The sequence below is a fragment of the Cygnus olor genome, chromosome 6 (genome assembly GCF_009769625.2).
Source record: "Cygnus olor isolate bCygOlo1 chromosome 6, bCygOlo1.pri.v2, whole genome shotgun sequence".
Taxonomy (NCBI): Eukaryota; Metazoa; Chordata; class Aves; order Anseriformes; family Anatidae; genus Cygnus; species Cygnus olor.
The window spans coordinates 17178465-17191338 of NC_049174.1; the positions used below are offsets into that span (position 1 = coordinate 17178465).

At 42.3% G+C, this 12874-nt stretch overlaps 1 long non-coding RNA gene across 2 annotated transcripts in view; it reads left to right on the forward strand.

Annotated features, from left to right (window-relative positions):
* LOC121072402 overlaps positions 1-12874 on the forward strand; it is a 110074-nt gene that overhangs the window by 56117 nt on the left and 41083 nt on the right. The window contains exon 1 of one of the 2 annotated variants that reach the window (XR_005821193.1): positions 1808-1928. The exons of the other annotated variant lie outside the window; for it this stretch is intronic. This is a non-coding gene — a long non-coding RNA (uncharacterized LOC121072402). Of the gene's footprint in view, positions 1-1807; positions 1929-12874 lie in introns of those variants that run through there. 2 annotated transcript variants of the gene reach the window in all.

Below are 12874 nucleotides of genomic sequence, written 5' to 3' on the forward strand. Positions count from 1 at the left end.
GTATTTTTAAAATACACAGATAGTACCTGCTTTCTTTTAAAGAAATCCCTATTGGCAGTATCATGAGTTACCTTGAAATATGCTATATATGTTTCTGTTGGAAGAGAAAAGTTCTCATGCTACCTTAGAAATGTGGAAATACAGTCTCACTGCAGGCTTTTGTGGGGCAGGTTTTCAATCACAGTGCATTAAACAATTAATCGTGGAATGATGAAAATATGTCTTTGTGGTGTCCCTGTGAAGCTTGAAAGTTTGGAACAAAGCATGTTAAAGAGGCAAGACTGGCATTAAAGTGTTCCTGGTATCATTGCTCCCTTTTATCTTTTTTGGCATGCTCCTTAGGAAACAGCAGAGAAAGAAAAATATGAAATTGAACACAGCGAATTTAATTATAAAACAAAGCCACCCACCTTGCTTTCAGGGTCAGGAAGTATAATCGCCTCCTTTTGACGCAAGAATGAGTTTAACAACATATGTTAAATGAACAATTATTTAAAATAAAAGGAAATGACCTTAAAAACAGCTGCAGTATCTCAGGCTATAGCACAGACAGCAGTGCAGAAAAACAGCCCATTGTGGAACGAGGGCACATGCACAAATGAGAGCACTCCTGCAACTGTACCCTTTCAAAGACAAAGCAAAAAGCAATCATTGCACAGAAGACTGTAAAATGTCTTGCTTGTATTCATTCTCACCAACTTGTTCTGCCTCTGCTTTTTTTTTTTTTTTTTTTTTTCTTTTTGGCTGCAAGACCAGATCCTAGTGCCCAAAGCCCCTGTTTACTGCACAATGGCACTATGACACTGGATTTTTTCCAGCAAACTGTATTTTAATGAATGTTGCAAGCAGTGGAAAGAACAGAGCAAGCACAGCAACACTGAATGCATAGTGAAGAAGAATAAAAAGAAAACAGCTTTTTGCAACAGAATAAATCCATTTTTATTGAAGCCGCCCACAGTCACATGACGGCGTGGTTGCCTTAAGGACAGCGCAGAACCAGCCCGAAATGGTAAAGAAATTAAGCAGGTCTGCCTCCTCCTCACACAGGCTTTTTAGCCTGTCGACGCGTTGCCTGTCCGTATCCCTCGCAGCGCATCTGTAGAGCTATTAAATTGGATAATCCCTCTGGCCTTTGATACATTTCTGGACATGATTATTTCATTACTCGCAGTATATCAGTAGGATCATAATAAAAAGGACTTCTGACAACCTGCCAAGAGTTTTGTGGCCTTGTAAACACAAAAGTGCTCTAATAAAATTTTATTAAGTGTTAAAAAGTCATAAAAAGTGAAATAACATAAACTACAAAATTTACTGTCCTCAGCAAATGCTGAAAATATCGTCCATAGTAAAATTAAATTAGCATGTAATAGACAGAGAAGCAGTGTGGAGTGGGTTTAAAAGAGGATCCAGGAAAAAAAAAAAAAAAAAGAGAGAGAGAGAGAGAGAGAGAGGGAGGGAGAGAGAGAGAGGGAGGAAAAAAAAAAAAAAAGGAAGAAGAAGAAGAAGAAAGATTGCACTTGAGCTAAATACGGGTGGCGGGGCTGGTTGCCGGAGGCGGCTCGGGCCGGGCGCCAGGCGGCGCTGTGGGAGCGGGAATGCGGCGGCCCCGCAGCGCGCAGCGCCCACCCCCGGGCCGCCGGGGGCGCTCCCCCACCCGTCACGAGCGGTCTGCAGGGATTTTTTTATTTTTTTATTTTTGAGGGGGGTGGGAGGCTTTTTTTTTTCGATTTCGTGCAAATAAAAAAAAAAAATTTAAAAAAAAAAAGAGAAAAAATGAAAAAAAAAAGGGAAATGGAGTGGGGAAAACAATGCGGGGAGAGCTGGGCTGGAAGGCGCCCGGCGGGGCCGGCAGCGGCTCCGGGCAGGGCCGGGCAGGGCCGGGCAGGGTCCCGGCCGCCCTCCCTCGGTGCCGCCGCAGGAGCCACGTAAGTTCATCGTTTCATTTGCCCTCGGCAGTACGGGGGGAGAAGGCGCAGCTGGTGCCGGCAGTGCGGCGGGGATGGGGACGGGGAGGGCGACAGGGACGGGGACAGGGACGGGGACAGCGCCAGGATGCGGCGGCGGGTGCGGGGGCACCTCCCGGAGGCACCTCCCGGGGGCACCTCCTGGGCTCCCGCCCGGTGCTGCCGCAGCTGGGCGCTGCGCCGGGGTTCACCCTCGGTCCGCCGGGAAGGGAACGGAACCGCCTGGCAAAGCAGCCCGAAATTTACCCGGGGGCTGGGGGAGGATGAAACGAGAATAACACAACGGGGAAATTGACTGCATTTTTGCGGGTAGAAAATACTTCAAGTTTCGTTGTAGGCAGGTGAGGAGGAGAAGTGATTCTCATGTGGCCAGGCTGATGTTCAAGGCCAAATCCCGGAGGGATACGAGTGGCTCGCTGCCCACGCCTGGCTCCTCTTCGAGCCCGGGCTGGGAGCGGGGACCACAAGTCCAGGACCGGCCCCGAACGGGAGCGGGCAGCTCTCAGGCAAAAACTGCCCCAAAGAGATGTAGTTCGAGCAGGGAGAGACAGCGTTGTTCTCGCCAAGAGGCAGAGGAAAATAGCACGAAGCACTTTTTAGTAGAAATTCTAAAATTCTGGACGTAATTTGCATTTTAGTAATCTTGGATTCATGCACTGTATATTAAGGGAGGGTTAAAAAGAAAAACTGTATACATATTGTGATCTATTTTGAGTCACATGAACGAATGGGAAAGTTGTAGGTGTAGTGCTTGCTTTAGTTTGAATGTCTTAAATTAAGCGTGGTTTCCAAAAATAGGCATTCATGTTTGAATATAAAGCTGGCTAGACCTGTGTGCATGTGTGGACCATACAGCATAAAATGTATATTTATCTCACTGATTCAAAACTTGTAGTGTTTTATATACCCTTGTGTTCATCACCTGTGATTAAAAGAATGGGGATATTACTGTGTAATTTATATATATCTTTACTGGAAAATGCAGAAATAAAATATATTTGAATAAATAGCAAAAAAACTTTGCTTTTCTTCCATCTCAGATTTTTATATAAAACTTCAGTAGTCTTACGGTAATGACCGCAACTCATAATGTTCACAGAAAGGAGTTGCACCTTTTAAGCTGAAGAAAAATACCACATGACATTGTCTACTACATTGAAAAAGATCTGAGCTCTGAACCATCTACAAAAACGCACAAGTTTTCCATGAGAGCTGAATAATGATTTTCTCTGCCCTCTAATGAAATTTTCAGTCTTCTGTCACCAGATATAATGTAAAGACTGCAAAAATGCAAGCAGAAAGTGTAGCAGCAGTGTGATCAAAACATCAAACTTACATGAATTAAAAAGCGAAGCATTACAGACTTCCACATGCATATGGCTAAGGTGTGTGAAAGCCTACATTACTTTGAAGAGTTTTAAGTGAAACAAAGGGGTTTGGGAGTTACTTTGCGTTCCTGAATGACTCTTCAGGAACAGCTGTGATATCTTCTGGCTTTTGGCAACTCTTGTAAGTCCCTCTTTATGGTGTGGTGTGCAGAGCCACACCACCATTATGTTTAAATCCACTCTTTAGAAATCTAATTCTGTCTCCCAGTTCATCAGTGGTTTGTTATTTCGTGCTGCACTCTGCCTGAACAAGTATGCGTGCAATATCACAGTGTGAACAAGCCCGTTTATTCTCTGGGGTTCGCGGACATGAGTCAGATTATGTGCTTGTGTGTGCAGGATCCAGGTTTCAGTGGTGAGAGAAATTATTTTTTTTCTAAATTGAGCCTTCTAATTTATGGCGGGCGGTGCAGAGCGTGTGACGTTACTTTTGCAACTGAATTTTTATATCAGCTTCAAGTGATGTAACGTTCCAACAAAAAGACATGGCAGGCAGCTATATGTTATATTTAAATGGCCGCAATAAAGGTTCGATGGCCAAGTGTCTGATTCTGCATTGAGGCACCGTGGGAGCTCCCGCTGTTTGCACCCAGTTTCAGCCCCGCTCGTTTCAGTGCCCCACATTGTGAGCTGCATCCCTGGCCGCAACCGGCAGTCACACGAGCCCTGCCTAGGAAAGTTTGCAGTCTGCCTGCCAGAAGGGCCTCAAAGGGTGAGGAAGAAAAGCACAGCCATAGCCGACCAGGATGCTTGCAGCAGGCAGGATGGATGTTGTCTGGGCTCAGGGACCAGGGCTGCACATGTGTCAATTCTTTTGCAGAGCTTCTCTAAGTGCTTGCAGAATTTAAAGGCACACACCAGCCAACGGAGGCCTATCTTCCAATACATTAACCAGATCTTTCTGAGTTGATAAATGGTTTCAGGCTTTTGTTGTTGGATTTTTTATTTTTATTATTTTTACTGTAACACAGCTGGGCCCTACACTACAGAGATAGATAATGGATGAAATCTTGGCTCTCCTGAAGTCAGTCACAAAACTCATTGACTTCATTGGAATCACGTTTTCATCGACTGCATCGTAATGTTTGGTATCAACCATATGGAAGAGATTTAGTATTGGCTTTAGAAGAAATAGAATTAGCTCCTCTACAAATGATTTGCATGGGTTGTTATCTGTTTATTTCTCCAGGTAATATAAACAGCAACACTAAGTATAAAATAGACTAATAGCTGCAGAACATTTTGATATCCTGTAACTACAGCATAACTTGACTGAAATCTGAACTTCAAATCAACAAACTTGGATTACTGTGTGTAAGACCACCAGGTCTGCTCTGGACTGTGTGAGGGCATGGGAAGACATTCAAAGGCAAAACTGACTATTTACAGTTCGTGACACTCTTTAGGACCACGGCGATGTGAAATTGTATGTCAAAGATGCGTTAATACAAGAGGCAGTTAGTTAAACAGGAGCAGCAGTATTAATTTGCAGCCCTCACCCTTGTACATTCAGTGTTATTGAATTGTGCTTCCCCTTGATATTTTGAACAGATGCATCATAATGGACTCCTTAAAATCTGATTTAAACCATAACACCAGGATGTACAATTATGTTAAAAACTGGAGGGGGGGTGGTGGTGACTGTTGGACTCCCAGCCACTCCCACAGTCATCTTTTCACAGACAGTTTTTTCTGATCTATTAGCCTGCCAGACAAGGATGGCATCTATCCAGTGTAAATACTACATTTTCAACATTTGGATGGTGTTTTGAGCAACATTTCTCATCCCCTGAGAACATATTCTTTATAAATACAATATTATCTGCAGCTCGGAGTAAGATTGTGGTAGGATGTGACTTTATAATGCAAAAGGTATTTAGAGAACTCTGTGTATGGACTCATTCTAGAATAAAATTTCTTCCTTTCAGATATTTTTATTTACGGTGAAAATGACTTAAGCACAGCATCAAACACACTTTTTTTTTTTTTTTTTTTCTGGAATAGGGAGGATCCAGACATAATTTTGGAGGAATAACTCCATGTGTAGACAAGATCTTTTGCTACTTTTTAGCAGCAGAATCTGCACTGTGCATATCTTAGAGTGGAAAGCCTCACTAGCATCTTTGGGACTTAATATCCTCATTGGACTAAATTCCTTACTGTGTATTCCAGTAATATCCCACTGACGGTGCCAGATGCTGACAGAGCTCCGCATTGGAAATAATTATGAAAATGAGTTGATCTACATCCACAGCAATTAGTGGATATTATTAGAGAAAGAGCCCATTCTTAAATTCTCATCTTTGTTTTAAATCCTTCTCTTTCTTGTCAAAGGGAAAATGGGCAATATTTGAACTGAGACCAAGTAAATTTCTTTTTACATATAGTTATTTAACTAAAACCAACTTGGCTGCTTTGTACAGTCTTGTGTAGGGGAGGAGGAATTGCACCCAGCATGGCAGTTAGATTGCAAGCTTCTGGCTGGTGTGGCTTTACATGATTGAATTATATGCCCTGAAATTTGTGTTTGCAATTTAAAAAATCTGACCTATCTTCAACTACAGAAGCATTGCTTAGGACTGTTTTAATATTTACCAGATACAGACTATTAAACTGGAACAAATATAATCCTGAAAATACCAGCTTCACATTTTCCTTGTTGTAGGTAATTTTCCATACGCATACCTGCTGTTGTGAAAGAATGTCCTTATTTCCTGGCTTTGAAGTACAGCTTCCCCACCTTCCCTTCAGCTTGTGCCTCATGACACTCTGTGTCTTGGGTCCTATGTTTGCCCAAGCTGAATAAAATGTTATCAGCTGCTGCGTCAATCTCGTTTGCAAGTTCCTGCCTGCCGACACCGAACTTGGTGTTCTGGTGGCACGGTAACACCTGGGTGGCGGGGCCGCAGGGGAAAGAAAAAAGAAATTGGAGATTTTTGCAATGTAAGCTGCATAAGAAAGATCATGGCTTTCAAAATGGCTAAAGCGTTTTACCATAGACCTGAAGGAGTGACATGTTAGTGTGGCTGGCCAGGCTCTTGCTCGTAACTGGAGCTGGGCTGAGTCCCCAGTCCGCCAGGCAGGATTTTCTCCTGAGCCCATTCACAGCCAGGGTGGGTGCTGCGGCCTGCAGGCATGCGGCCCTGCGCCAGGTCTTCCTGGAAGAGAACTTGGCCTTGCATTTCCAGCCTTTGTAGCTGCAAAAATAACTGGGATAATACGAAGCCTGAGTAAACTAAGGAGCTTGCAGGAAGCTTGAAATAATGGTTCTGAGAAGTGTGAACCATGCCCATCAAATGTGATACCTTAGAGGCCTGATAACAATGCATTCAGCGTAAGGCAGTATTAACTATTTAATGGCAAGCCGTGCCAGTACAAGTAACTGGCTAAACTGCTTGGCCTGCTGGTAGAGTCAGTCCATGTGCAGAGGAAATACAAACTTCTCAGGACTTCTCCTTGCTTCATGGTTTAGTGCCAAGGCATCTGGCTCCTGTCCCTCTGCCCCCTGGTGCTGCACTGTGCACGGAGCTGAACCAGAACATGTTTGGTGTGCCCTGGGAGGGAGGTGGGGTGAGCAACAACCATGAGGAATATGTGTGGATCTGCCTCCTCGTCTGCCTCGCTGAGGGCTCTTCAGCAGCACCACCCACGCACAGCCCTCCCTCCATCACAATTAACACCTTCAGCCCCCTAGCCAGGGAAGCCTCAGAGCTCATGTCATTGTAGTGCAAGCAGAGCAGGCAGGCCTCTGAAACCAGATTGGAAGGCATGTCCCTTCGGGTATGTACTTACACCAACGTTCTACTGTGTGAGCAAAGTGTCATCCATTCTCTACTTACCATTGTTTAGTGTGTCCAGCATGTGAAAGCCAGAGCTGTTGGGATAGGAAGAACAGCTGAAATATCTCTAATGACATGCAGTGCTAGAAAGTGCTTTGAAGTTGTATAGCTGCCTTCTTTTCTATGATTTCCAAATGCAGAAAGGAAAAAAAATATATATTAATGTTAAAAGCATCAGTCCATCTACTTATGTGTCGTTTCTATTCTTCTTATGATGACCTGAAGTGGAGAAAGCAGAGAATTTTCTTGATGGTTATAAAATGTTCGTTATTTACTTCTGAGACAAAAAAAAAAAAAGAACTACATAATATTTACCAAAGACCAGAGGCCAACATATTTAGGTATTTCAAAAAGTATATTTTTTACCTAGTTCTGTGACTCTTGATGGTGATCCTGGCTGTGTTGTGGTTCTCTGAAGGTCTCTGGAGTACCACCACCATTTTTCACCATCATCCATCTTCAACGACGTCATCTTTTTGAAATCTAGCAAATGTTTGCTTCTTTTAGTCCCATTCCTGTCAGATAGATATTTTTCCCATACAAGACAGGGAGAGAAGGACTGTACACTCAGCCTCACTGAACTGACTCCTCAGACCTTGCTAATATGCTGGGGACTGCAAGTTGTGATACCTCTTCTAAGAATGCCAGTGTAGTCTTGGGTGATCTCCATGGCCAGTTTTGCCACCCAGCATAAGAAAATACCGTTTAGGATGAATTTCAGCTTTCTGGGCTCTGAGGATCAAGCCCCAGGCTGCAGATGCCCTTCTGAGCTACTTGCTCTGAGCATTGCACATACATTGACCATCAATAAAGGCTGACAAAAGATACCCCTGCAGTTGATGCAGACCGTGAATACCCAATGCTACGTTCTCTGACATACTGCAACTGAACCTCGTAATGATGACATTCACTCCATGACTATAATTTAATGTCTTTTAGTCGTGCATTTTAGATTGTGACTTACTCCATGGAAAACGGCAAGATTATCTGCCAAAGGCCATAGTCTGCTCTCTTGACATAAATAAGCAGGTTCTTCAATTGATTGCAGTAGGAAAGTTATTCTAAAGCCTAGGCAGACCCAGGAGACCATGAAACCCTGGTTCTGCACTTAGTTCTACAAGCTCCAGTGAACACAGAGAGGCTGTGCATGGCCACTAGTTCCCATCAAAGGGCTGGGGTAGATATCAGTACGTGCCTTGGCATGTGTTGCAGCTGAAACAGTACGTTTTACTTTAGCACATAAACTACTTAGAGGCTTTATTCAGTTACTGGCCCACATTTCCTATTTCTTGTATATACAACTGCTGGCTTATAATATACTGTATGAGCCAATAAATTGGAAATCAAAGGCATATCTGCAAGAAACTTTAACAGCATAGTAGGTGGGTAAGAACTACAAATCTTACTTGTTATTCTGCCCAATGACCCAGAGAAGAGAAAGAAAATAGAAAGGAAACTGCTGACAGTTGTATAACCACATAAAAATATTAAAATACCAAGCTGCTTATGAGCATTTCATAATAAAATCCTGTCCTGATAATAGTTTTCATCCTAATTTTGTACTTCTCTGTGACTTTAATGTATCCAAACAATTTTAATTCATTGTTAAAGACATATTTCCTCTATGATTACATCTAGGTACAACAAAATTAAAGCTTTCTAAAATATAATTGCCTGGAAAAGGGAACTGCTGATACACTTTTAAGTGTAGCCCCATGACTGACATCTCTGGCAAGTTGAAATAAATAAATAAAGGTAATTGCTACATTGCTTGAGCAGTGAAGGAATTGCCATTTTATATATGACTACATTACAGTGTTTAGATAAATTACCTGATGTAGGTCAGTAAAGTGGGACCAATTAACTTTTGTCTCTTCGAAAGGCCTCAAAAAAATGATTGTTCTTCATCAAACACCCACTGAAAGGACACCTCAGCGTAATACACTGAGATAAAGAATGGATGCAGGAGGGAAATGTGCTTCTTTATCGGGTAGGTCCTAATTGTCCTTGACAGCCAACGAAAAATCACATAAAGTTTACATGAATTGATTTTATTGTTAATTTGCTTGAAATTTTGCCAGTCAAAAGGAAAAAAGAACTGAAAGATCACCCACTTTATACAGAAATGCTGTTCTTCAAGAAACCCAGGCAGCAGAAAGCTGTAGAATACTTTTGCAAGCTTTTGTCCTACATGGGCTTGCTCTGCTCTTGCTATCAGCCCTGGCTTTATGACACAGACCTTTCTTCAGTCTAGAGCCACACAAACTTTCCAGATTTTTCAGTGCTGCCTCTAATGTTTATATCTATCTCATGACTATGGGCTGCAATGTGACATTATTCTGGTGCCAAGCTTACCCACCCCTAACAGTTCATAACACATTTTCTCCCAACAGTGCTGGAGATGGCCTGTAACATAAAAAAGCTTTCTCAGTACAGAAGGATGCAGGCACAGGAGATGTTGTTACAAAGCTACACAAAAAAGCCTTTGCTATTTGTGCATGTTTATGTGCATTTCATTAGCAAAGAGGGGAAACTGCAATGGAAAGGAAACCAAGGGGAAACTTCAGTAGTTTCCTTAACTTCTTTTCTGGATGACTGGTGTAAGAAGTAGTGTGATTACTGGCATAAACTCTACCTGATTGCCACTTTAACCTTATTCCTCCCCGTATAACTGTCAATAATATATGTCCAAATATTCAGCAGTATATGATGTTAGCTGTGTTCTGGAAATAAATATTACTTGCTTATAAAAGATTTCAGTCATACAGCATTGCTACCAGAGGTGGGCAAAACACTTCTGCCAAATATTTTATTTACCCAGAAATTTGCCTAAATAAATGTATTTTTAATAACTTCCCAAATGAAATAACTTTTTTTTTATTTTTTTAGCATCTATTTCAGTGTTTGCATTGTATAGCTAGAGTCAGATTTGCTTGTGCTGGTTGCTGAAAATTGAGGTAGAGATTATTTTCTCAACAGCAAACAGTTTCAGAGTGTTTGATTTGGAGCGAGCCTGTGTCACTCCAGTCTGCAATGAAGTTGTTCTACTGTGTTGCCCTAACCCATCAAAATGGGTTAATGCACTGTAGCCCATGGTCATCCTTGTTACAAGAGTAGCATTTTAAATGAAAGGTCCTGACAATTCAGAAAGGGGGATGAAATCCCATCTTAGAAAGGAGCTTTTCTTTGCTCAGTCCCATTAAGTTGCCCAGCTCATTGAGGACAGACGTTCACTGCATGCACACATCTGGCCCAGCCTCTCTGCATGTAACATCATTCATCACGATCTGTCATGCTAGCCTTGCTGCCCGCATTCCCCCAGCATGCCACAGAAAACTTTCCTCTCTCAGCACCTTACATTTCACTCCCTCGTAGGCATCCTTTGTTCATTCTAACAACAAAATGGTGCCATTCAGGACCTGTAGCAACATAATTGGTAGTTACACAGCACATTCCTTCAGTCACTGAGAAGTCTGTGAGTGCAGGATCATGCTAGGATTACTGCACCATCCTGAACTGCTCCAAAAAAGAGATGTAAACTAATATCTTCATCATGCTTTTTGGCCCAGTGACTTCAAGAATGCTTTTTAAATTTTAATCCTCTGCATGTACGTGCTAGGTGAAGCCAGTCTGCAGAATGATAAACTGAGATAAAGTATGGCCTTACCTTACATGGTGACCAGCAGTGAAACTTGAAGTTTCACTCAAGTGCAACAACTTCCAAAAATGCTGATCTTCCCATACTGATTAAATATTAAACATCTTATTTTGTGTATGCTGGTAAAAATATAGGGGAGATGGAACAAATGAATGAGTCTGAAAATTAATGAAATAAGAAAAATGTTGGTTATTTATTGATTGGTACAGCAACATGCTAGGAAGTATTAAGTCTCTGTGGATTATGAGAGTAAAAAATATAATTACATTTGTTTCAGTGCTGCTGTATAGTTGCTGTGAACCCTGGTGGTCCAGAACACTATTTCTGCTCTTTGAACATAATTTCAGAATTTTCCATTTCGTGCTCCAGCCCTGCCAGCCAAGTAGGTCAGTTCATTACAAGTTTAAGATTATTGAGACCAGAATTGTACAGACAGAGGCATCCTGCTGTCTGTGAAAAGGGAGGCTACAAGGGCAATGCCTCCCAGGTACGACCACCAGGCAGCCCATGCCATTGATAAGTTCTCCACATGAGACTGATGGACAAGTTGAACTTCTGGCTGACCTTTTTTTTGCCACTCCACCACATGCAGTAGTACCCTGACATTGTGCATCAGCATGGTTTTCTGATGGGCTGGTTATCTGTTGTAGGCTTTGCCTCCACGTGGAGTACAATTATGCTAGGCCACTGCTTAAAGGCTGGTGTTTTAACTTTGAAATTTATTCCATTTTCTTCTGCTGAGGATCTATCTTAGGCCATTTGCAAACAGGCTTCCAATGCTCATACTTAACTCATTGTCAGAGAGGAAGAAGCTCCTTATTCATGTACTTTAGCACACGCTCTCTTTTTCAAACTCACCTTCTCCAGCTGCACCCCAAAGCCTGCTTTTTGTATCTTTGTCTTATCCAACACTCCTGCCCCTGCTGCTTTCTATGCTGTCTGCTCCCGGTGACTGCATTAGACTGTTGTTCTCCAAACAAAAAGTATGTTATTTTTTCTCTTAATTTTCTCCATCGCATCCCACCTGTCTTCTCAGTCATCTCAACTCTCTTATCTATCAGGCTCAGAACCTTGGCACCATCATTAGATATTTGCTTTCTTTTGCCAGTCTGCTCAGTATTTCAGACAACCTTTCTGTAGTACACCTGTTGTTCATCTCTTTCTGTATGTGTTCTCTCTAGTCACTCCAGACTGTGGAGTGACTCTATACTCTGTGTAGCCTTGCCTTCCCATGGCTCTGTGTGTATTTTTTTAAGTGGATTCAAGTAGTCATTTAAAAGTTAGGAATGCAGATGAATAGCTGAGTGGGTCTGTCTGACAGACCAACATGTGTTCCCAAAGCAAGGGACCAAGACAAAAGAATATGGCCTTGTTTTGGGCTACCAGCTATACACACTCAAGCTTTGTGAGAGGCAATGAAATTGGATGCAAAACCTGGGCCATGATGCCAGCTATGGTTTTGACCTGCATTCTGGATTAAATAGCAATACAGTTACTTGGAAGGAGCTGATTTTTATCAGCTACTCATCACTGGAAATATGCCCCACAGGTGCACACGGCCGCTAGCTCCTTGTGCCAGTACAGTTAGCAACGCAGGGGAATCCAGGATCGAAAAAAGAACAAACACAGGGTTTCCAGGAGAAAATTACAGAAACATAATCACCGCTTCTATTTCAGTTCTTCTGCTCATCAGAGGCTAAAAAGCTGCTTATAAGTAGCAGGTTTATACCCCTCTTTTCCCAGCACAAGATTAGGTGCTGGCAACGGTGTGGCCAACATCCCTGGCTGTTTGCTGAATATACTGAAAGCCCAGCACACCAAGCCCTTATTTCACAGCCCAACTCCACTGCATACTACATATCCACTGCTGCCTGCCCTTTCTTTTTCCCAATTGTTTTATTTCAGCTATTTAGGGAAATGCTTTATTTTTTTTTTCTTTCTATAGCTGCCTGCTAATCACTTGGATCACTCTTGGACTTAGACAAATAGCAATTAACTCAGAAATAATAAGCCGTTGAGGTT